The 25,316-nt window shown below is 42.6% G+C and overlaps 1 protein-coding gene and 1 non-coding gene across 3 annotated transcripts in view; one reads left to right on the plus strand and one right to left on the minus strand.

Moving 5' to 3' along the window:
• LOC123772219 (uncharacterized) overlaps positions 1-5,637 on the plus strand; it is a 73,484-nt gene extending 67,847 nt beyond the window's left edge. The window contains exon 2 of the transcript XR_011224020.1: positions 2,760-5,637. This is a non-coding gene — a transcript (uncharacterized protein). The remainder of the gene's footprint in view (positions 1-2,759) is intronic.
• The window catches only part of LOC123753533 (trichohyalin), a 460,426-nt gene that overhangs the window by 380,086 nt on the left and 55,024 nt on the right, over positions 1-25,316 (minus strand). The window lies entirely within an intron of this gene.

Here is a 25,316-nt window from a genome sequence, read left to right on the forward strand (position 1 = left end):
AAGAGGAGAGGTGCCATAGACACAATCAGAGAACACTGTATAAACATCAGAGGTCCAGTGAAGAGCAGAGGTGCCATAGGCACAATCAGAGAACACTGTATAAACATCAGAGGTCCAGTGAAGAGCAGAGGTGCCATAGGCACAATCAGAGAACACTGTATAAACATCAAAGGTCCAGTGAAGAGCAGAGGTGCCATAGGCACAATCAGAGAACACTGTATAAACATCAGAGGTCCACGGTTGTTCAACATCCTCCCAGCGAGCATAAGAAATATTGCCGGAACAATCGTGGACATCTTCAAGAGGAAACTAGATTGTTTTCTTCAAGGAGTGCCGGACCAACCGGGCTGTGGTGGGTATGTGGGCCTACGGGCCGCTCCAAGCAACAGCCTGGTGGACCAAACTCTCACAAGTCAAGCCTGGCCTCGGGCCGGGCTTGGGCAGTAGAAGAACTCCCAGAACCCCATCAACCAGGTGCTTGCCAGGTGTGTCTTTAGGTGACTACTATACTAATCCTGTAGTATAGTACTCTACGTCCTCGACTCACAAGCACTTGTAGGTGAGCACCTCTACATAACTACTCAAGTTTCCAATTAAAAAGAGAAAACGTTCCACGTCCGGATCACAGTAACAGAAAACGGAAGTTTTTTGAGGCGTAACTTTACAGATAACGAGAGTACCCCGGCGGCCTCTCCCGCCCCGAGTTGGCAGAGTTTAACACCTGAGGAAAGTTGTCCCTAGATAACCCCTAGGTAACCTAACCACACCTAACCCAAGATAACCTAACCACACCTAACCCAAGATAACCTAACCACACCTAACCCAAGATAACCTAAGCCATGGGGGTAACCTGACGTAACGCAAGTATGAGATCAAATGCTGGGATTTATATACGACGTTGGTGTTGTGTGGAGCCATTATGTGACTCCATGTCCGGAGCCTCCTGGCCCTCCTGGGGCGGCGGCGCTCCCCTCGCTAACTTAAAAACGCTCTCGTCACGCCAACATTTATGCCTCACTAAAATCATATCGGCAGGATAGGCTATGCAGTATATACACGAAGTAGTATGTCTTCTGCTCGGAGTATACTGTGATCCGGGACTCAAGTATACTTGATGATCTCTCAGTGAGAGGTTGATCATGTCTCCATTATGTTTAACACTGACACAAGGGTGTTCTCTCTCTCTGTCTCTCTCTCTCTGTCTCTCTCTGTCTCTCTCTGTCTCTCTCTGTCTCTCTCTGTCTCTCTCTCTCTCTCTCTCTCTCTCTCTCTCTCTCTCTCTCTCTCTCTCTCTCTCTCTCTCTCTCTCTCTCTCTCTCTCTCTCTCTCTCTCTCTCTCTCTAAGCATTGTTGTATACGCTTAGTTATCATAGGCTGAGTTCAGTATGGGTTCAGTCCCTTTTTGTCATATAATGTGAGCCTATATGATCTTGAACTTACTGGGCACTTGGTCATGTTCAGTGATTTACAAGAATGTAAACACATCATGCTATGTACTCTCACAAACCCATTTTACCTTCTTGTATAGAAATAATTAAATAAATAAATAAATTTATAATATTACACAATAATGCACCAATAACCTAACCCCAGACGTATTTTATGTTGGTTTGGGATAGTTTCTGTCCATCCTGGTCCCTTATGTGACGACGTTTCTGTCCGTCCTGGACCCTTATGTGACGACGTTTCTGTCCGTCCTGGACCCTTATGTGACGACGTTTCTGTCCGTCCTGGACCCTTATGTGACGACGTTTCTGTCCGTCCTGGACCCTTATGTGACGACGTTTCTGTCCGTCCTGGACCCTTATGTGACGACGTTTCTGTCCGTCCTGGACCCTTATGTGACGACGTTTCTGTCCGTCCAGGACCCTTATGTGACGACGTTTCTGTCCGTCCTGGACCCTTATGTGACGACGTTTCTGTCCGTCCTGGACCCTTATGTGACGACGTTTCTGTCCGTCCTGGACCCTTATGTGACGACGTTTCTGTCCGTCCTGGACCCTTATGTGACGACGTTTCTGTCCGTCCTGGACCCTTATGTGACGACGTTTCTGTCCGTCCTGGACCCTTATGTGACGACGTTTCTGTCCGTCCTGGACCCTTATGTGACGACGTTTCTGTCCGTCCTGGACCCTTATGTGACGACGTTTCTGTCCGTCCTGGACCCTTATGTGACGACGTTTCTGTCCGTCCTGGACCCTTATGTGACGACGTTTCTGTCCGTCCTGGACCCTTATGTGACGACGTTTCTGTCCGTCTTGGACCCTTATGTGACGACGTTTCTGTCCGTCCTGGACCCTTATGTGACGACGTTTCTGTCCGTCCTGGACCCTTATGTGACGACGTTTCTGTCCGTCCTGGACCCTTATGTGACGACGTTTCTGTCCGTCCTGGACCCTTATGTGACGACGTTTCTGTCCGTCCTGGACCCTTATGTGACGACGTTTCTGTCCGTCCTGGACCCTTATGTGACGACGTTTCTGTCCGTCCTGGACCCTTATGTGACGACGTTTCTGTCCGTCCTGGACCCTTATGTGACGACGTTTCTGTCCGTCCTGGACCCTTATGTGACGACGTTTCTGTCCGTCCTGGACCCTTATGTGACGATGGTTCGTCGACACATAAGGGTCAGGTCCGTGACAGGTCCGTAACAGGTCCGTGATAGGTCCGTAACAGGTCCAGGACGGACCTGTGTTAAGGTCATGACGACAATTGTCTCACATGTTGATAAACTAAAATGAATTGTGTTGTTCCGACAGAGTGGTGATCCTGGCGGTGACGGACTGTCACCGGCGCCGACAACTGGCCCCAGACACCAAGAAGAGAGAGGCCTCCGCCACGGAAGACAATCACGCCACCAAGGTCAACCTGGAGCAGGCCTGGTGACTAGGTGTGACCTCTTCACCGACCCAGTGGGAGACCAGAGACTCCTCCGGGGCGGTCATCTCCAGCCAGTGGGAGATGGAGACTGAGGAGGACGAGCAGCCTCCACTTGTACCGCCCCACGGACGAAGCTTCGACTCCAGCTGGGAGGAGTCGACGGCCTTCCGCGAGATGTCTATCGCTCAGGGCAGGTTCAGAGTCTCCAGAGTGTAAATATGTAGTATCCATAGTTGATTAGTCCACTCCCCCGGGGGCTGAATGTCTTCATCTGAGCGGAGCACTAGATTCACGAAGCAGTTAAGCAAGCACTTACGAACTTGTACCTGTTGACCAGACCACACACTAGAAGGTGAAGGGACGACGACGTTTCGGTTCCGTCCTGGACCATTCTCAAGTCGATTGTGAATGACCATTCTCACAATCGACTTGTGAATGGTCCAGGACGGACCGAAACGTCGTCGTCCCTTCACCTTCTAGTGTGTGGTCTGGTCAACATACTTTAGCCACGTTATTGTGACTCATCGCCTGCGAACCTGTACATCTTTTTCTCAATCTTTGGCGGCTTTGTTTACAATTATTAAACAGTTAATGAGCTCCGAAGCACCAGGAGGCTGTTTATAACAATAACAACAGTTGATTGGGAACTTATCATGCTTGTAAACTGTTTAAGAAATGTAACCAAAGCCGACAAAGATTGAGGAAAGATGTACACGTTCGTAAGTGCTTGCGTAACTGCTTCCTGAATCTACCACCTCCCCCCCCCCCAGGACCCTCCACTGCCACGCCCACACACCAAACTGTGTTATACTGAAGATCTCATGTTGAGAACTTTGTCTTTTCCCACTTCAGATATACTCTTGACTTAACCTCTTCCACACACACCTGAGATGTAGATATGGCCACGAGTCCCACACACCTGCACTCAAGAAGCTCAATCTGCTAGAGACGCACTCAAGACACTTCCACTCAAGTGCATGTCTTACAGATATTACGAGAGCGTTTAAATACAGTAGAAAAATATAAAGACAAAATGAACGCATCGTTGAATGACATTACCTAGTGATAGTTAGACCTAACTAGCAGCAACTAGTGGGTAGTTAGACCTAACTAGCAGCAACTAGTGGGTAGTTAGACCTAACTACCAGCACCTGGTGGTAGTTAGACCTAACTAGCAGCACCTGGTGGTAGTTAGACCTAACTACTAGCACCTAGTGGTAGTTAGACCTAACTACCAGCACCTGGTGGTAGTTAGACCTAACTACCACCAACTAGTGGGTAGTTAGACCTAACTACCAGCACCTGGTGGTAGTTAGACCTAACTACCACCAACTAGTGGGTAGTTAAACCTAACTAGCAGCAACTAGTGGGTAGTTAGACCTAACTAGCAGCAACTAGTGCGTAGTTAGACCTAACTAGCAGCAACTAGTGGGTAGTTAAACCTAACTAGCAGCAACTAGTGGGTAGTTAGACCTAACTAGCAGCAACTAGTGGGTAGTTAGACCTAACTAGCAGCAACTAGTGGGCAGTTAGACCTAACTAGCAGTAACTAGTGGGTAGTTAGGTCTAACTAGCAGTAACTAGTGGGTAGTTAGGTCTAACTAGCAGTAACTAGTGGGTAGTTAGACCTAACTAGCACCAACTAGTGGGTAGTTAGACCTAACTAGCAGCAACTAGTGGGTAGTTAGACCTAACTAGCACCAACTAGTGGGTAGTTAGACCTAACTAGCAGCAACTAGTGGGTAGTTAGACCTAACTAGCAGCAACTAGTGGGTAGTTAGACCTAACTAGCAGCAACTAGTGGGTAGTTAGACCTAACTAGCACCAACTAGTGGGTAGTTAGACCTAACTAGCAGTAACTAGTGGGTAGTTAGGTCTAACTAGACTGAGCTTCTGTTTAGCAGTAACTTTAATCTGTTTTCCTTGTCGTCCGCCCAAACAATTATGTAAATACTAATTAGAATTAGAATTTGAATGTAGAAATAGGATTTGCAAATATATAAATCCTGTATGCAAATAGGATTTAGATATGTGTCTACACCTCCTGCAGATGTTTAGCTATGTGTCCACACCTGCTACATATATTTAAACATGTGTCCACACCTGCTACATATATTTAAACATGTGTCCTCACCTGCTGCAGATGTTTAGAGTGAAGTGTTATATTAATTATATCTTGTCAATCTCTCAATGTTTTCTTGCAAACAGACAGACAATGCTGGCTGTCTTCAGCCAGTATTGTGTCTGTCTGTCTGTCTGTCTGTCTGTCTGTCTGTCTGTCTGTCTGTCTGTCTGTCTGTCTGTCGCTTACACACTTTCTCTCATTCTCTCTTTTCCTTACTAGCTCTCATAATGTATCTCTCTCTCTCTCAAAAGATGTTTCTCTCTCACACAAGCTCTCTCTCTGTCTGTCTCTCTCTCTCTCTCTCTGTCTGTCTCTCTCTCTCTCTCTCTCTCTCTCTCTCTCTCTCTCTCTCTCTCTCTCTCTCTCTCTCTCACAAACTCTGTGAGCATCTTGCTTAACTAAATAACAGGTTATTTGTAAAGTATTTAAGTATAGAATTTAATATACATTAATATGTTTAATTGGTTCAAATTGAAATGTCTTTCCAAGGTGGAAAATGACACACACACACACACACACACACACACACACACACACACACACACACACACACAACAAGAGCTCCACATCTGAAGTATTTTAGCTTCTAGTCTTAATGTGTAATTTATGAATAAAATAATTGTGGAAAACAACACACATTTTATCTTAACCCTAAACTGTATGGTGACATAGGTGGTGGGGGGGTGGAGAAGGGGGGGTTTAGAATCTGTTCCACTCACTATACCCCCCCCCCCACACACACACCCCCTCCCTCCCCAGCATCAATGATGTCACCCCTCCCACCCCCTCCCCTCCCCAGCATCAATGATGTCACCCCCCACACCCCCTCCCTCCCCAGCAACAATGATGTCACCCCTCCCACTAACCCCTCCCCCTCCACAGCATCAATGATGTCACCCCCTCCCACTAACCCCTCCCCAGCATCAATGATGTCACCCCCTCCCACTAACCCCTCCCCCTCCACAGCATCAATGATGTCACCCCCTCCCACTAACCCCTCCCCCTCCACAGCATCAATGATGTCACCCCCTCCCACTAACCCCTCCCCCCTCCACAGCATCAATGATGTCACCCCCTCCCACTAACCCCTCCCCCTCCACAGCATCAATGATGTCACCCCTCCCACTACCCCCCCCCTCCCCCCAAGGTGCCCCCCCCCCTCTCAAGCTTCACGAAGCTTGGAACAATAAGGTGAAGCAGCTCCCAGATTAGACCACAAGGCGGCCAAAGGAAAATAAATGAAGTAATATCAGATATTATGTAGCTATGGGTTTGCCTGAATTTACCTGAAGGCCAACAGCTCTAGTGGCATCGACGGGAGCAGGAAGCCGGCGGCTTGTCAAAGGTAATCCCCCCTTCTACCTCCGAGCAGCCCCAGTCGCGTGGCACTCATTAAAGGTAGGCACCATTAAAGGCTTTTATCATCACTGGTCTCAGGTCTACGAGGATGAGAGCAGATTTGTACCAGGGTTCTCGTGTGGCCCAGACGCATGACGTAGCCCACTCAGCCACGAGAGGACGCTATCAAATCCAAGCGTTGCTCCAGAGGATTTTATCATAGTAGACTACATCAAGACAAGATACTGATAGAGACAGAGGATATATATTGAGTGAGGACTTGAGAATCGACTTGAGAATGTTCCAGGACGGAGCGAAACGTCGTCGTCCCTTCACTTTCTAGTGTGTGGTTTGGTCAACATTGCATGAGTTTAGGTTCAGTAAAGACCTGGGTAAATACAGGTTTGAGAGCAGAGTTGTTCATGTACGGAATACATTACCGGGGGAACATGATACCCTGGTGGGATTATTGGGTTGTTTCAAGCATAAGTTACACATGTGTATCTTACAACTGGCTTTGTAAATTGCCGTGAAGAGGACTGAGCCTTCCCCCCCCCCCCCCAGGACGAATCTACCATGCAGATGGCAGAAACGTGCAAAAATTAGATGGCTATAAATATAATATATGTATCAATAACAACCAATCTTGAAGACGTACTTGAGAAGGAACCATATGGGTTCGAAACGTCGTGTAAATTCATAATCAGTGTAATACATTTTACAGTTAATTATTCTTCTAGTTCACCTCGAACAAAGATCACATTTGGAGAACTTTTCTTCCAGCTAAACCAAGATGCACCAGCACTAGTCTGAGGGATATATATATATATATATATATATATATATATATATATATATATATATATATATATATATATATATACGAACAAGCCTGAATGGTCCCCAGGACAATATGCAACTGAAAACTCACACCCCAGAAGTGACTCGAACCCATACTCCCAGAAGCAACACAACTGGTATGTACAAGACGCCTTAATCCACTTGACCATCACGACCGGACATAATGAGGTGATAGCCTAAGCTATTTGAACCACCCCACCGCCGGCACTCGGATAGTAATCTTGGGCATAGCATTTTACCAAATCACCTCATTCTTTGGGGCACACGTGAGGAACACAAATGCGAACAAGCCTGAATGGTCCCCAGGACAATATGCAACTGAAAACTCACACCCCAGAAGTGACTCGAACCCATACTCCCAGAAGCAACACAACTGGTATGTACAAGACGCCTTAATCCACTTGACCATCACGACCGGACATAATGAGGTGATAGCCTAAGCTATTTGAACCTAAGCTATTTGATGAGGCTATCACCTCATTATGTCCGGTCGTGATGGTCAAGTGGATTAAGGCGTCTTGTACATACCAGTTGCGTTGCTTCTGGGAGTATGGGTTCGAGTCACTTCTGGGGTGTGAGTTTTCCGTTAGTTATATATATATATATATATATATATATATATATATATATATATATATATATATATATATATATATAACTCTAACTGACCCGGCCAGGATTCGAACCCATGTCGTCGAGGATCACCCCTAAACGTACACAGTACCGTGACCACCGCACTAATGATCGAGACCATCAGTGGTGATCAGAGGACTATCTCTGAGGAACTGTCCTGATGGACAACAAAGGAATATCACGCAGGCCAATTATAGTAATAACACTAATGACAGACTTACAAATATTGAAGAAATAGCACCGAGCAGCGCGAGGGAATAACACAGGTTTAACACATGAATAACACAGGTTTAACACATGAATAACACAGGTTTAACACATGAATAACACAGGTTTAACACGTGAATAACACAGGTTTAACACGTGAATAACACAGGCTTAACACAGGTTTAACACATGAATAACACAGGTTTAACACATGAATAACACAGGTTTAACACATGAATAACACAGGTTTAACACATGAATAACACAGGTTTAACACGTGAATAACACAGGTTTAACACATGAATAACACAGGTTTAACACATGAATAACACAGGTTTAACACGTGAATAACACAGGTTTAACACATGAATAACACAGGTTTAACACATGAATAACACAGGCTTAACACAGGTTTAACACATGAATAACACAGGTTTAACACGTGAATAACACAGGCTTAACACAGGTTTAACACATGAATAACACAGGTTTAACACGTGAATAACACAGGTTTAACACGTGAATAACACAGGTTTAACACGTGAATAACACAGGCTTAACACATGAATAACACAGGTTTAACACGTGAATAACACAGGTTTAACACGTGAATAACACAGGTTTAACACGTGAATAACACAGGCTTAACACAGGTTTAACACATGAATAACACAGGTTTAACACGTGAATAACACAGGTTTAACACGTGAATAACACAGGCTTAACACATGAATAACACAGGTTTAACACGTGAATAACAAAGGTTTAACACATGAATAACACAGGTTTAACACATGAATAACACAGGTTTAACACATGAATAACACAGGTTTAACACATGAATAACACAGGTTTAACACATGAATAACACAGGTTTAACACATGAATAACACAAGGCTTAACACTTGAATAACACAGGTTTAACACATGAATAACACAGGTTTAACACATGAATAACACAGGCTTAACACATGAATAACACAGGCTTAACACATGAATAACACAGGTTTAACACATGAATAACACAGGCTTAACACATGAATAACACAGGTTTAACACATGAATAACACAGGTTTAACACGTGAATAACACAGGCTTAACACATAGGAATAACACAGGTTTAACACGTGAATAACACAGGCTTAACACATGAATAACACAGGTTTAACACATGAATAACACAGGTTTAACACATGAATAACACAGGTTTAACACATGAATAACACAGGTTTAACACATGAATAACACAGGTTTAACACGTGAATAACACAGGTTTAACACATAGGAATAACACAGGTTTAACACGTGAATAACACAGGCTTAACACATGAATAACACAGGTTTAACACATGAATAACACAGGTTTAACACATGAATAACACAGGCTTAACACATGAATAACACAGGTTTAACACATGAATAACACAGGCTTAACACATGAATAACACAGGTTTAACACGTGAATAACACAGGTTTAACACATGAATAACACAGGTTTAACACATGAATAACACAGGCTTAACACATAGGAATAACACAGGTTTAACACAGGCTTAACACATGAATAACACAGGCTTAACACATGAATAACACAGGTTTAACACAGGAATAACACAGGTTTAACACGTGAATAACACAGGCTTAACACATAGGAATAACACAGGTTTAACACGTGAATAACACAGGTTTAACACATGAATAACACAGGTTTAACACAGGAAAAACACAGGTTTAACACATGAATAACACAGGTTTAACACATGAATAACACAGGTTTAACACATGAATAACACAGGTTTAACACGTGAATAACACAGGCTTAACACATGAATAACACAGGCTTAACACATGAATAACACAGGTTTAACACAGGAATAACACAGGCTTAACACAGGAATAACACAGGCTTAACACAAGAATAACACAGGTTTAACACATAGGAATAACACAGGTTTAACACGTGAATAACACAGGTTTAACACATGAATAACACAGGTTTAACACATGAATAACACAGGTTTAACACATGAATAACACAGGTTTAACACATGAATAACACAGGCTTAACACAGGAATAACACAGGCTTAACACAAGAATAACACAGGTTTAACACAAGAATAACACAGGTTTAACACAGGATTAACACATGAATAACACAGGTTTAACACATGAATAACACAGGTTTAACACATGAATAACACAGGTTTAACACATGATTAACACAGGTTTAACACATGAATAACACAGGTTTAACACATGAATAACACAGGTTTAACACAGGAATAACACAGGTTTAACACATGAATAACACAGGTTTAACACAGGAATAACACAGGTTTAACACATGAATAACACAGGTTTAACACATGAATAACACAGGTTTAACACATGAATAACACAGGTTTAACACATGAATAACACAGGTTTAACACATGAATAACACAGGTTTAACACAGGAATAACACAGGTTTAACACATGAATAACACAGGTTTAACACATGAATAACACAGGTTTAACACGTGAATAACACAGGTTTAACACATGAATAACACAGGTTTAACACAGGAATAACACAGGTTTAACACATGAATAACACAGGTTTAACACATGAATAACACAGGTTTAACACAGGAATAACACAGGTTTAACACATGAATAACACAGGTTTAACACATGAATAACACAGGTTTAACACGTGAATAACACAGGTTTAACACATGAATAACACAGGTTTAACACGTGAATAACACAGGTTTAACACATGATTAACACAGGTTTAACACATGAATAACACAGGTTTAACACATGAATAACACAGGTTTAACACATGATTAACACATGAATAACACAGGTTTAACACATGAATAACAGGTTTAACACGTGAATAACACAGGTTTAACACATGATTAACACAGGTTTAACACATGAATAACACAGGTTTAACACATGAATAACACAGGCTTAACACAGGTTTAACACATGAATAACACAGGTTTAACACATGAATAACACAGGTTTAACACATGATTAACACAGGTTTAACACATGAATAACACAGGTTTAACACATGAATAACACAGGTTTAACACATGAATAACACAGGTTTAACACATGAATAACACAGGTTTAACACATGAATAACACAGGTTTAACACAGGAATAACACAGGTTTAACACAGGAATAACACAGGTTTAACACAGGAATAACACAGGTTTAACACATGAATAACACAGGTTTAACACAGGAATAACACAGGTTTAACACAGGAATAACACAGGTTTAACACAGGAATAACACAGGTTTAACACAGGAATAACACAGGTTTAACACAGGAATAACACAGGTTTAACACAAGAATAACACAGGTTTAACACAGGAATAACACAGGTTTAACACATGAATAACACAGGTTTAACACAAGAATAACACAGGTTTAACACATGAATAACACAGGTTTAACACAGGAATAACACAGGTTTAACACATGAATAACACAGGTTTAACACAGGAATAACACAGGTTTAACACAGGAATAACACAGGTTTAACACAGGAATAACACAGGTTTAACACATGAATAACACAGGTTTAACACATGAATAACACAGGTTTAACACATGAATAACACAGGTTTAACACAGGAATAACACAGGTTTAACACAGGAATAACACAGGTTTAACACATGAATAACACAGGTTTAACACATGAATAACACAGGTTTAACACATGAATAACACAGGTTTAACACATGAATAACACAGGTTTAACACATGAATAACACAGGTTTAACACAGGAATAACACAGGTTTAACACAGGAATAACACAGGTTTAACACATGAATATCACAGGTTTAACACAGGAATAACACAGGTTTAACACATGAATAACACAGGTTTAACACAGGAATAACACAGGTTTAATATTCGTTTGCCTTGTTCGGGTTGAATGTAGACACAGTAGTCGCTTCTGTATATATTTATTGAGTGAGGCAAACAGGTGTATAACTGGCCAGCCGAGGTCCACCTACTCTGGGTCTGTGAGGATAACTGAGGCTGCTGGGAGCATGCTTGATGCTCCTCTGTCTGGCATGACGTCAGAGGCCTACTTGCCTGTGATTGGTTACATTTCAACTGACAGAATTTTGAGTATAACACCGCTCGGACACGCTACCAAGTCGACGTCCCTTGTCGACAAGCTCTGGCTAGCTATATAGTTACAATGATACTGAAAGGACCTCGGTGGCATACAATAATGGCTTACATGTGAAATTTGCATAATAAAACATTGAAAGAAGATCAGGTGTGCGTAATACAAACAACTCGGCATATATGCACCAAAAAAAAATTCATCATAATAGGTGAAAATCATGGTAACAATGCTTTGATTAAATCAGAGTATTAAGAACATGTGTATGTCTACTGATCAGATATGAACAATACAACTCAAGGTATTGCCTAAACAAAATTATTAACATGTGTCAATGGCATGTGCTTGAAAACCATACAAAATTAAACAATTATTACATTAATGGAACAAAGTTCTGACCTAACAACCACAATTGAATTTCAAGATAGATAATTTTTTTTTTTTTTCTTTTTTTTTTTTTTTTTTTTCGAAATATACAATATATTTACAAGACCAATGTACAATATATATAATGTGCAATATATTTACAAGCATATACAAGACCTGGATCAAGAAGACTAACATCTGCGTGATAGCAGTCAGGATTCACTGGCCACAATGTGGTTGCTAGAACGATAATAACTCTTATGACAAGCACTGTAAAAATACAAATGGTAGTAGACTTAACAATGGCATCTAATTTATAACAAAATAAAGTTGAGAAAAACTATACATTATATATAATGGTAATAATAAGACACATGTGGTAGAAATACTGCAATTGAGTTTTTTTTTTTTTTTTTTTTTTTTTTTCAAAACAAACAGAATAACTACAGAGTGCATTCAATTATAAATTCTGCGGATATCTACACCTAGCTCATCCAGAGCACTATACAACTCTGGCTCTGACTGAAGGTCCGGAACAGATGAAACTTCATGTGACAAACTATCATCTTGAGAGATATCCTCGTTAACATCTAGCCAATGGACGTGTGGTGAGTGCACGGTTGAAACGAGAGGTCTAGATCTAAGATTATAATTGCTAGTATGGGGTTGCTGAACATCAAGTGGTCTGTCAACCACAGAAGGTGGTGTCCGAGTAGGAGTATCTGTCTGGGTAAGTTCATTGTCATCTTCCTCATCAGTCTCGTCAACAGTCATTTTAGCTAACTTCATGTGGTCTAAATGCTCATTTATATACTCTCCTGTTAACAAGTTCTTAAGTCTGTATTTGTTACCTTTAATAAGCTCGATTACCTTATATGGACCCAAAAATTTCTTAGTTAACTTGTACATAGGACCAGACCTGTGTTGGTTAAGTATCATTACTACAGATCCAATAGTTATTTTATTGGGTTTAGCTCGTGCATTCCTTGCTAGAGTGAACTCGGCTGTTGCTTTGGACAGTTGTTCTCGTATTTTCTTGAATACTAATTGCATTTGTCTACGCTTCACTTGAACAAAATCATCTACGTTATATAAGGGAGTAGGAGGTACGTTAATCAATTCATTAGGGAGGATCTTATCTGTACCATAAAGAATAGCGTGAGGTGTGTCACCAGTAGAACCATTAATTGAAGAATTTATAGCACACTGAATTAAGGGTATAAAATCATCCCAATTGTTGTTATCAAAATTCAACGTGACTCTCAAGGCATCTAACACTTTCCTGTTAGTACGTTCAGCTAGTCCATTACTTGCCGGATGATAAGGCATGATGCTACATTTTTTTATGTTATATAAATCACACAAGCTAGTTAGAATACTATTACTGAATTCTGGACCATTATCTGAAAGGATTACTTTAGGCATACTATATCTACAAATTATTTGGTCATGGAATGCGCTGGCTATGGTTTCTGCTGTTTTGTTCGGGATAGGAACTAGTTCGCAAAACCGTGAAAAATTATCGACCATTACAAGCAAATGTTTGTTCCCTTTCTCTGTTTCCGCAAAATTTGTCAATAAATCCATCGATATTCGTTCCCAAGGAGCTTTAGTTGCTGGGTACACCTGAATTGGATTAGGTCCTGAAACATGTCCCTTGTGCTGTAAACAAGTTAAACATCTGTCAACATAATGAGCAATCTCCTTAGCCATTTTTGGCCAAAAATATTTCAATCGACCTTGTTGGAGTGTACGATCCTTTCCTGGATGTGCACTTGCAGGAGCATCATGGATAATTTTTAACACAGTTGGTACCAAGACAGCTGGAACAACTAACTGACAACATTTCCTCGAGGCTGTCCCTAGCTTTACTACTCTACACAGTAAATTGTCCAACATAACTAGTTCTTTCAATGGTACTGGCGGTTTATGAATCGGGCGAGTGTCTTGCTTAGTCAAAAATTTAATGACGGGTGCCCATATGGGGTCTTGTCTTTGTTCCGTTTCTACTACTGTAGCATCTAATGCTGGGTAATTTAACTGAATCGCAGCTACGTGTCGAGAAAACGCATCGGCTACAACATTTTGCTTTCCTGGAATATATCCAAATGTGGGATTGAATTCTTGAATTGTGAGCAAATATCTAGCAAACTTTCCAACTGGATTCTTATTTTTGAACAAGGGAATTAATGGTTGGTGATCTGTAAGAACATGAACTGGGTAATTATAAATTGTATCCTTGAAATGTTTAAGTGCCCAAACAACTGCCAAGGCTTCTCGTTCTGTTGCACTATAATTTTTCTCTTCTTTGGATAATGTGCGGCTAGCATAAGCTATTGCGTGATCTCTGTGACCTTCTGTTTGAAGTAATGCAGCACCTAGACCTATGTCACTAGCATCTGTAACCAACGTAAAAGGTTTAGAAAAATCTGGATACCTAAGGACAGGTGACGAAATCAAGGCTGCTTTGAGTTTTTTGAATGACCGATCCTGGGCCTCTCCCCAAACAAAGGGTTCATCTTTTCTTTGCAACTTGTAAAGCGGAGCGGCTATAATAGAGAATCCAGCAATAAATGAACGATAAAATCCTACAAGACCTGTGAACTGTCTTACGGCTTCTGCGGTACGAGGTGTTGGAAAATCACGGGCAGCAATAATTTTTGATTCATTCAATGTAATACCTGAAGGTGTAACTGTATGACCTAGGAAATTAATCTTTTGCTTTAAAAATGAACATTTTGCAAGCTTTATTTTTAAATTAGCTTCAGCGAGCTTTGCAAGTACTTTTTCAAGGTTCTGGAAATGAGTCTGAACATCTTGCGACATGATTATGAGATCATCAAGGTAAACTAGAAGCGTACTTCCTATCAATCTACGAAATAGATTTGTCATGAGCCGTGAAAAGGTTATTGGACTACTACGCAAACCAAACGGCATTCTTTTGAAATGAAAATGACCATTGGGAGTACTAAAGGCTGTCAATTGTTTACTTTCCTCATCAAGGGGGATTTGCCAGAATCCCTGCAACAAATCTAACGTTGAGAATACTTTGTTTCGACCAATACTTTGCAACAAATCATTGAGAACTGGAAGTGGGAAACGATCGGGTATTGTTACTCTGTTAAGCTTGCGATAATCGATTACAGGTCTCCAAGTCCCATCTCGCTTTGGTACAAGAATCAATGGAGCGTTCCATGGCGAATTACTCGATTCAATTACATCACTCTGTAACATTTCTTCTACAAGTCTATCTGCTTCTGCTCTCTGAGAATGGGGAAGTCGGTAAGCTGGTACATAAATAGGCGTAGTTCCTTGTTCAAGGGGAATTTTATGTGTAATAAGAGGAGTGAGACCTAATTTTTCTCCTGGTAGAGCAACAACAGCTCTATTCCTGTTCAAAATTTTCAAAAGCTGAGCCACAGAGTCAGGAAAATCAGTAGGACTGAGGTGTTGCGCTTGCACCTCTGGCTGAGATCCCTGTTCTCCTGGTGTGAGTGTACAAACAGTATGATCCATGGAGACATCATCCACAACTCGCACCGGTAACGAGTAATGGGCAAAATCTACAACATGGGTACCCGACTGGAGATGGATATCGGCATTACTTGTGTTCGCGATAAAAAGTGAGACAGTACCATCCTGCACTGTGTGCCAGGAGGGTTCAACAAATGTACCATTCACTTTACATGTTTCACTTTCCGCAATCACATCCGACAACTCAGGCACTCCCTGAACCTTAACTCTTATTCTGGTGAGAGAATGAGGGTGTAGCACAGTGTCAGTAGCCGTGGAACCACTGACTTCAGAGATGGAAGCTGCCAGGCGAGCGAGACAACGAGAATCCGTTAGGGCGTCCCCTTCCAGAAAGTCCCGATACTCATTCTCCTTAACAACTGCACAACTACTATGCTTCAATCGAGTGCCTGTTTTCTCGGGTATGCTACCACGACAATGATCTGACAAACCTACGCTTGCAAGGCGGGTGTCAACAAAATTAACGTAATCTGATTGAAGATTGAACTCGTGGCCCTGTCGATACATGCTACACAAGGGTATGACATGGTCTTTGATACTTATGTTCCAACGATGGGGAAACAATGCAATATTTTCATCAATCATGGTGTACAGACCTAAGAGAATGTCTCCAGGAAAATGAATAATGTCAACAACTAAACATGTTATAGACAATGTGACATCATTGAACTTGAGTGGGAGGTCAATTTCACCCTGAACTTTTACTTTATTTCCTGAAATACCACTTAGAAAAGGTATGTGTGACTGTTTTAAAATAGTAGGGTGCATACTTTCAATGTCTCTAAGAGCTGAGGGCTTGACAATATTAATTTTTGCACCTGAGTCAAGAAAAACTTTTAAAACTCTACCATGTACAATGGCTGATACAAGGGGACCATCACTTGAGACTGGACAAGTTACTATTTTTGACTTATGTTGTCTGGGATATCTGCGTCTTGTTTGTGTCAAATTTACTGTGGATCCGTCAACATCTACAACTGGTCTAGAGTCAGTGTCCTCCTCTGTCAAGTGTCCAAATCTATTTTGGGTAGCTACTGAATACACAGGGAGGGCACTAGGATTGGCTAGCTTGAATTGGTTAGCGGATGGCCTTGGGGGTTTCCCGACGACATGGAGTGAACATTCTGAGCTCCAGCATTCTGTGACTGAGCATTATAATTTGAAGTTGCATTATAGCTGGGCTGGGAGTTGTAATTACGAGAGTTCTGATAATGTCTTGGACGCTGTGAGCCTCGCCAAGACTGACCACGGGAGTTACGAGGTGGAGATGTCCTTTGCCTAGCTCTACAATCCGCAGTGTGGTGACCAACTTGTTTATGGTACGTGCAATATGGAAGCCTAGAATGATTAGATTGATGAGGGGGCCGAGAGAATTGTCTAGGAGGTGATGATCTAGGGGCGGACCAACAGTCCCTTGCAAGGTGGTTACTCTTACCACAATGCCAACATGAGGGAGTGGATGGTTGGGGACTATGGCGTTTCGGCATTTTATGAGGCGGCGAATTTGACTGGGGGCTACGAGCATGGGTACGCTTCTGCGACCAAGAGTTTTGAGAATTTGTGGGAGGATGCTGAGAACTTGTAACTACATTTACAGCATCAGAGGGTGGCAACAGTTGAGCACTTCGGGGAGCTAGTTTATCTGCGGCATTGTTAATAGCCTCAAATACTTCACCAATTTCATGTTTAACACCAAAATTTTGTTGCTCAACGATTGGTTTTGTATGCTCGGGGGCAAAATGCATTAAAGTACCAAATGCTATCATTTTGGCCATAGCCTCAGGGGACAGAGTATTGTCTTTATCTAACCAAGTTGAATTATTCATAGCAGAAACTAAGGCATACAGATACTGATCGAGACGGCTAGTAAACGCATTAAACGATTCACCAGGCTGCATGGTGGCATTGGCAATTTTCTTGACTAACCTATATGGGTCAAGGTCTCCTTTATTAACAAAGCGACGGCGAAAGAAATCCTTAAATTCAGGCCAAGACTGGAGGCTAACAATGGCTTTCTCATCAACAACAAAACGTGCATCACCTTTGGTTGTGTCCACGGCTGACCGTGCAATTGCTAAGTATTCGGCATCAGTAGGCTTAGAAAAACGTGCAACTGTTTTCGCTTCAACCTTACTAAACCATGATTCTAATAAACGCGATTCCCCAGCAAAAAGAGGAATAGCCATTTCCTGAGCTGATCTCTGGCCATTGGGACAAGCAACTGTTCCCATTGATTCTGAAGGGGTTTCAACAGTGGTAGGCATTGTCACAGCCGTGGAAGTAATATTTGAACGCAGATTATAATTAAGTGCACCTGGCATCAGAAATAATATACACAAAAATAAACACAAAAAAATATCAACTTGGCTAAAGTAAAAATGGCAGAAATAAAATTATTAAATTGGGCTAGGCAAGAAAATAATTAAGAACAAGCAAATTGTAAACTAAATTTAGCAATCTTTCATTAAAAAAATGACTGGAATTAGATGTATGTAAATTAATTAAACCAGACTAAGCACAGCAATTTAGAATAAAAACTGGGAAATGCAATTGCAAAATTTCATTAAAAAGATTCAACACAACAAGTGGCAATGCAAGAAATATGGATGTAGCACATAAACTGGACACAGGAATGTATATAACTCCTATGGTAAAAGTTTAAAATAAAATGCTTAAAGGATAAATTTCAAGTTAGGTCTGGAGAAATTAAAAAAAAAATTATATTGCACAAATCCTTAACTGCTACTAAAACAAGGATTTCTTAATTCACTGGAATTTGAATTTACCAATAACACTCTAGGAGAACAATTAAAATTCAATGAAATTACTGTAAGAAGCAGGAATGTTGAAATCACACAGGAAAACTGTGGGGAGTGCAGTACTGAACCAGCTCCAATATTTAACAAGTCACTGAATGGTTAATTCACAGGATATTATGGGAATTATTACATAAGTCACTTTTTAACACTTGGCACGTTGTTCTCAACTAGCAATTACTTATCTCAGGGTTGTAATTTATGAGGATCACCAGTAGCCAAAGTAGGAGAAGCGTCGTGAAGATCGGAAGAGGCCCATGTGAGGCGTGTTTACAAACTGGATGCGACGGCAGCGCTCCTGGCGGCGGTGGCGCGAGACTCAGGGACCCCACACTGTTCAGGCTAGAGGCACGAAGATAAATTCTGACGACGACAATATTGCGACGATGGAATAACCAGTTGATATTTGCGACGATGGCTGACGACGATTGCAGTAGCTTGCACCCTCACGAAGCTTGATACTGTCAGCTTGGGTGGCGGTGGTGGTGGTGGTGGGTGTAATAGGTGGTTCCCACGTGGTGGCGCGAGGTTCAAAAATGGCTGGCGCGGGAAGCTTCCTTCCTCCTCACTGATGAGTGAGCGTTCTCACAGGAAAATATTGACCCTTACTTCTGAAACGTTGGCCTGGAGTAGTGGTTGATGGCAGGACCCCGGTCTGGCACAATATTTGATGCGTGGGTGGCAGGATGGCGGCTTATGGCGGTGGCGGTGGCGGCGGTTTTGGCTGGAACACGAGGCGATGCTGGGTACTGGAACTTTTGCTTCCAGAAAAAATTTCTGGATCCCACTGCTGCTACCAGTATTCGTTTGCCTTGTTCGGGTTGAATGTAGACACAGTAGTCGCTTCTGTATATATTTATTGAGTGAGGCAAACAGGTGTATAACTGGCCAGCCGAGGTCCACCTACTCTGGGTCTGTGAGGATAACTGAGGCTGCTGGGAGCATGCTTGATGCTCCTCTGTCTGGCATGACGTCAGAGGCCTACTTGCCTGTGATTGGTTACATTTCAACTGACAGAATTTGAGTATAACATTAACACATGAATAACACAGGTTTAACACATGAAAAACACAGGTTTAACACAGGAATAACACAGGTTTAACACATGAAGAACACAGGTTTAACACAGGAATAACACAGAGTAGTGAAGAACAAGGAAGAACAACAGTGGAAGACAGCCAGGGAACACCAATGACTGCTAAAGACAGCGTCAACAGCTGCACAAAGGCGCTAATCTTAGCGTCATCACCAGCGGAGCTAAATGGTTCACTCGCTCAAGTGACCAACCTGCACCACGGCCGGTTTATGAGTTTACTCTGTGATTGGCGGCACTGTTGGCGTGATGCAAGGCCTACCACACTCACGCACACACGCACACACGCACGCACACACGCATGCAAGCACGCATGCACACACACACACACACACACACACACACACACACACACACACACACACACACACACACACACACACACACACACACACACACACACACACACACACACACCACATGAGTACCCACATGAGCCACAGGGACATTAGAAGGAACTTTTTCAGTGTCAGAGTAGTTAACGGATGGAATGCATTAGGCAGTGATGTGGTGGAGGCTGACTCCATACACAGTTTCAAGTGTAGATATGATAGAGCCCGATAGGCTCAGGAATCTGTACACCTGTTGATTGACGGTTGAGAGGCGGGACCAAAGAGCCAGAGCTCAACCCCCGCAAACACAACTAGGTGAGTACAACTAGGTGAGTACACACACACACATACACTCAGATACGGGGGCCGGCCAGCCGAGCTGACAGCACGCTGCACACGTGATCCTGTGGTCCCGGGTTCGATCCCGGGCGCCGGCGAGAAACAATGGGCAGAGTTTCTTTCACCCTATGCCTCTGTTACCTAGCAGTAAATAGGTACCTGGGAGTTAGTCAGCTGTCACGGGCTGCTTCTTGGGGTGTGTGTGTGTGGTGTGAAAAAAAGTAGTAGTAGAAACAGTTGATTGACAGTTGAGAGGCGGGCCGAAAGATCAGAGCTCAACCCCCGCAAACACAACTAGGTGAGTACAGAAGGATGGGCGGACTGCATTTTCTTTGACTGTTTGAAAGCCTTTGACACAGTACCCCATAAGAGGCTGGTACATAAGCTGGAGAGACAGGCAGGAGTAACTGGTAGGGCGCTCCAGTGGATAAGGGAGTACCTTATAGGAAGATAGGAAGCAGAGAGTTACAGTGAGGGGTGAGATCTAAGATTGGCATAAAGTCACCAGTGGAGTCCCACAGGGCTCTGTACTCGGTACCTATCCTGTTTCTGATATACATAAATGATCTCCCAGAAGGGTATAGACTCATTCCTCTCAATGTTTGCTGACGACTGTCAAAATTATGAGAAGGATTAATATAGAGGAGGACTGCTTGAGGCTTCAAGAAGACCTAACAAAACTGAAGGAATGGTTGAACAAATGGTTGTTAGAGTTTAACCCAAGCAAATGTAATGTAATGAATATAGGTGTAGGGAGCAGGAGACCAGATGCAAGGTATCATTTGGGAGATGAAATTCTACACGAGTCAGAGAGAGAAAGACCTGGGGGTTGATATCACGCCAGACCTGTCTCCTGCAGCCCATATCAAGAGGATAACATCAACGGCATATGACAGGTTGGCCAACATAAGAACGACATTTAGAAAGTTGTGTAAGGAATCTTTCAGAACTTTGTATACCACATATGTCAGACCAATCCTGGAGTATGCAGCCCCAGCATGGAGTCCATATCTAGTCAAGCATAAGACTAAACTGGAGAAGGTTCAAAGGTTTGCCACCAGACTAGTACCCGAGCTGAGAGGTATTTTGAAGATCTTCACACAATAAGGATTTCCCGAGAAGATACAGAGTGATTATGGCGCAAACTTCACCAGTGATCTCTTCAAGAAAACCCTCGAAGAATTCCATATCACACAGGTACTCTCCAGTCCCTATCATCCTACTTCACAGGGATCACTAGAACGTAGTCATCAGAGTATTAAATCACTTTTAAGGAAATTTTGTATCAGCACAGAGAAGGATTGGGATAAGCAACTAGACTAATCATGTGTATTTTCAGAAGTGTTCCAAATGAGTCCCTTGGAATATCTCCTTATGAATGGCTCCTCTACGGCTGTAAGTGCCCTCCCTCCCCCCCCCCCCCACCCTTAAAGCCTTTAAAGATTCATTGACCTCTAACACCTTCAGTGATTCTCTTAATGTGTCCCAGTTTCTTAAAAGCTTGAGGTACATCCTTGAAAGAGTTCATAAATTTGCCAGTGATAATTCGTCAACATCTCAGATTAAAACGAAGGCGCACCTTGACCAACGGAGTAAAGTAAGAAAATTTAATGTCGGAGACTTTGTTCTGGCTTACTTTCCTGTCTCAGGCTCTCCCTTCTAAAGTAAATGTTCAGGTCCATACCGCATCAGAGAATGTCGGAATAATCACAACTATGTTCTAGAGACTCCAGATAGGCGTCGGAAGACCCAGCTATGCCACATCAATCTCCTGAAGCAGTATCAAGGTAATCCTCCAACTGTGTTGATGTCCCTCTCCACCTTCAAGGATCCATATATTCACAGTGAAACCTCCCCTGCTTCTCCTCTCGAATGCATTGATTCTGGTCCCATGCTCTTCAACTCTGAAATCTTGAACGATCTTCTTAACTATTTCCAGGATTCCAACAGTGCTCCTCCACGTCTTCAACCTGCACCGAGAATTGTTCCAAGACATTCTGCAGGAATGTACTGTAGTGCGACACAACATGAAACTACTTCCCGACACGATGTCAATTCGCCAACCATACTACCGCATCAGTCCACAGAAGAAGGAAGCTATGTTCGTCAAAGTGCTCACCTCCTCGACAACGGGCTGGCCACACCTTGTGCGTCCCCTTGGGCCTCAGTCTGTATATTGGTGCCAAAGTTACGCGCCAAGGCATGACTCTGCACCGACTATCGTACACTAAATACTGTCGTGCTAAAGGACTTCTATCCCTTGCCACGAATCGACGACATTCTTGATGAAATTGGTAATGCTAAATATCTCTCTCAGATCGACCTGTTGAAGGGTTACTACAAGATCAGCTTGACAGAGCGTGCGAAAAATATTTCCGCCTTCATCACTCCCTTTGGCCTATTCAGGTATGAGCGACTTTCCTTTGGATTATGCAATGCCCCGGCTACCTATCAGAGAGCTGTCAACATCGTCATCCAGGGCCCTTGAAGACACCTACGCCTACTTGGATGACATCGTTGTGGCAACCTCCACCTGGAGTGACCACCTGCTCTACCTACAACAATTGTTCCACAAGCTCCGCCAGGCTGGCCTCACAATTAATTTGGGCAAGTCAACATTTTCCAAAGGTAAAGTGCGCTATCTAGGTCACATAATAGGCAGTGGAATCATAGCACCTCTTGATATCCACCCTCAAGTCATTCAGCATTACTCTCAGCCTACTACACGGAAGCAGCTCATGCGCTTCATAGGATTAGCATCATATTATCGTCGATTTTGCAGGAACTTTAGTTCAGTGGCTACACCTCTCATTAACCTGACCAACCCTAAGCAAAAATATTTTTGGACAAATTCTCAATCCATTGCATTCGAGCAACTGATGACCTTATTATGTACTAATCCTATTCTCGCCTCACCAGATGTAAAGAAACCCTTTGTCCTCAATGTCGATGGCACTGAAGGTGTCTTACTGCAGCAGCGAGGCGAGGAGATTCTCCCAGTCAGCTACTACAGCTACAAGCTGAAACCACATCAAAGGAACTATAGTACAGTACTATAGTACTATAGTACAGGAGCTACCGGCCATCATCCTCTGCTTGCAACACTACGAACCATATCTCTAAGGTTACCTTCCCATCAACATCTTCTCCGATCACAATCCGCTTCGGTTCCTGCAGCAGGCCCAGTTCTCCAACCAGCGCGTGCTTCGCTGGGCCTTGTACCTGCCGAATTATAACGTCAACATCATCTTCCTCAAAGGCTCAGACAACATCATCGTTGACGCACTATCCCGAGTCCACGAGGTGGAACCTCCCACTTCAAGTCTCCACTCCACAGGAGCATCTCAGGTGATAAGAACAGGCTTCCGAGAGGAGCTGTTATGGATATCTCCTGCAAAGCAGTAGATTGTGTCTGTTCCTTATCACCAACGTATCTGCATGCTCCAACATCAAGACTCAACATAAACAACAACAACAATATGTTGACCAGACCACACACTAGAAGGTGAAGGGACGACGACATTTCGACGTTTCCATCGACTTGTGAATGGTCCAGGACGGACCGAAACGTCGTCGTCCCTTCACCTTCTAGTGTGTGGTCTGGTCAACATACTTTAGCCACGTTATTGTGACTCATCGTCAACAACAACAATATGTGCCACACGTATTGTCTAGACATCCCTCCCCCCCCCCCCTCTACCCTACCTTCCACGGTAGGGAGGAGGCAGAAATTTCGGCAGGTAGAAATTGGGTGAGTTATCCCCAATTTCGTTGAAAGGGGGGAGGGTTTACCTGGTTGTTGGGGGGGGGGGGTTATGAGTTTACGTTAAGTGTGGAATTTAAGTAAAACAAGGGAATATATCAGCTATTAAAATGGACAAGGCTTGCTTGCCAAGGGAATATCGACTTAGCCCCATAAAACGAGTCTCGTGAAGACTGAGCACAGACAACACACCGACCATCGTGACTCCAAACAAAGCATCATGTTGGCAGTTATCTTACCGGCTTGTAGTCTACAGCTTCAGAATTCGCGTCAAAAAGACGTCACGCCCCGTATATAAAGGCTCCCCAGTGTTCAATACACGACCATTTGGTCACCACTTGGTCCGGGAGACATCTCCCGTCACGCAGGGTGCAGTTGCACCTCCACAGATCTCCAGTATCATCTCTTGATACTGGTAATGGCTCGAAAGGGCCACCACTTATGGGCTATTCATGCCCAAGCCACCTTTTGGGTGGCTTAATCTTCTCTCTTCAATACACCAGATTACCCTTCTAGTGCTCATTGCTGTAGTATCTATCCTCGCCCACGGGTGACGGTAGACGCACATAGCATTTGGTATACAGTTTTACCTTCACCTTTGTTCTTAACGTAAAATTCACCTATACGTATTTCTCTTTTGTTCATGTTTAAGCCAAGTGAATAACGGGTTTTGTTTTCATTAATTGTTCCTTATCATTTTGTGTAAAATTAAAGTAATTTTTGTTATATTAAATGTTTAAACTTTTTATTCTCTTTGTTTTTTTGGCCGCAATTGACAGACAGTAAAAGGATCCAGCAGGTTTATTTTATTTTATTTTACTTTTTTTTTTTTTTTTTTTTTTGAGATATATACAAGAGTTGTTACATTCTTGTAGAGCC

This window comes from Procambarus clarkii, chromosome 69, assembly GCF_040958095.1.
Source record: "Procambarus clarkii isolate CNS0578487 chromosome 69, FALCON_Pclarkii_2.0, whole genome shotgun sequence".
NCBI lineage: Eukaryota > Metazoa > Arthropoda > Malacostraca > Decapoda > Cambaridae > Procambarus > Procambarus clarkii.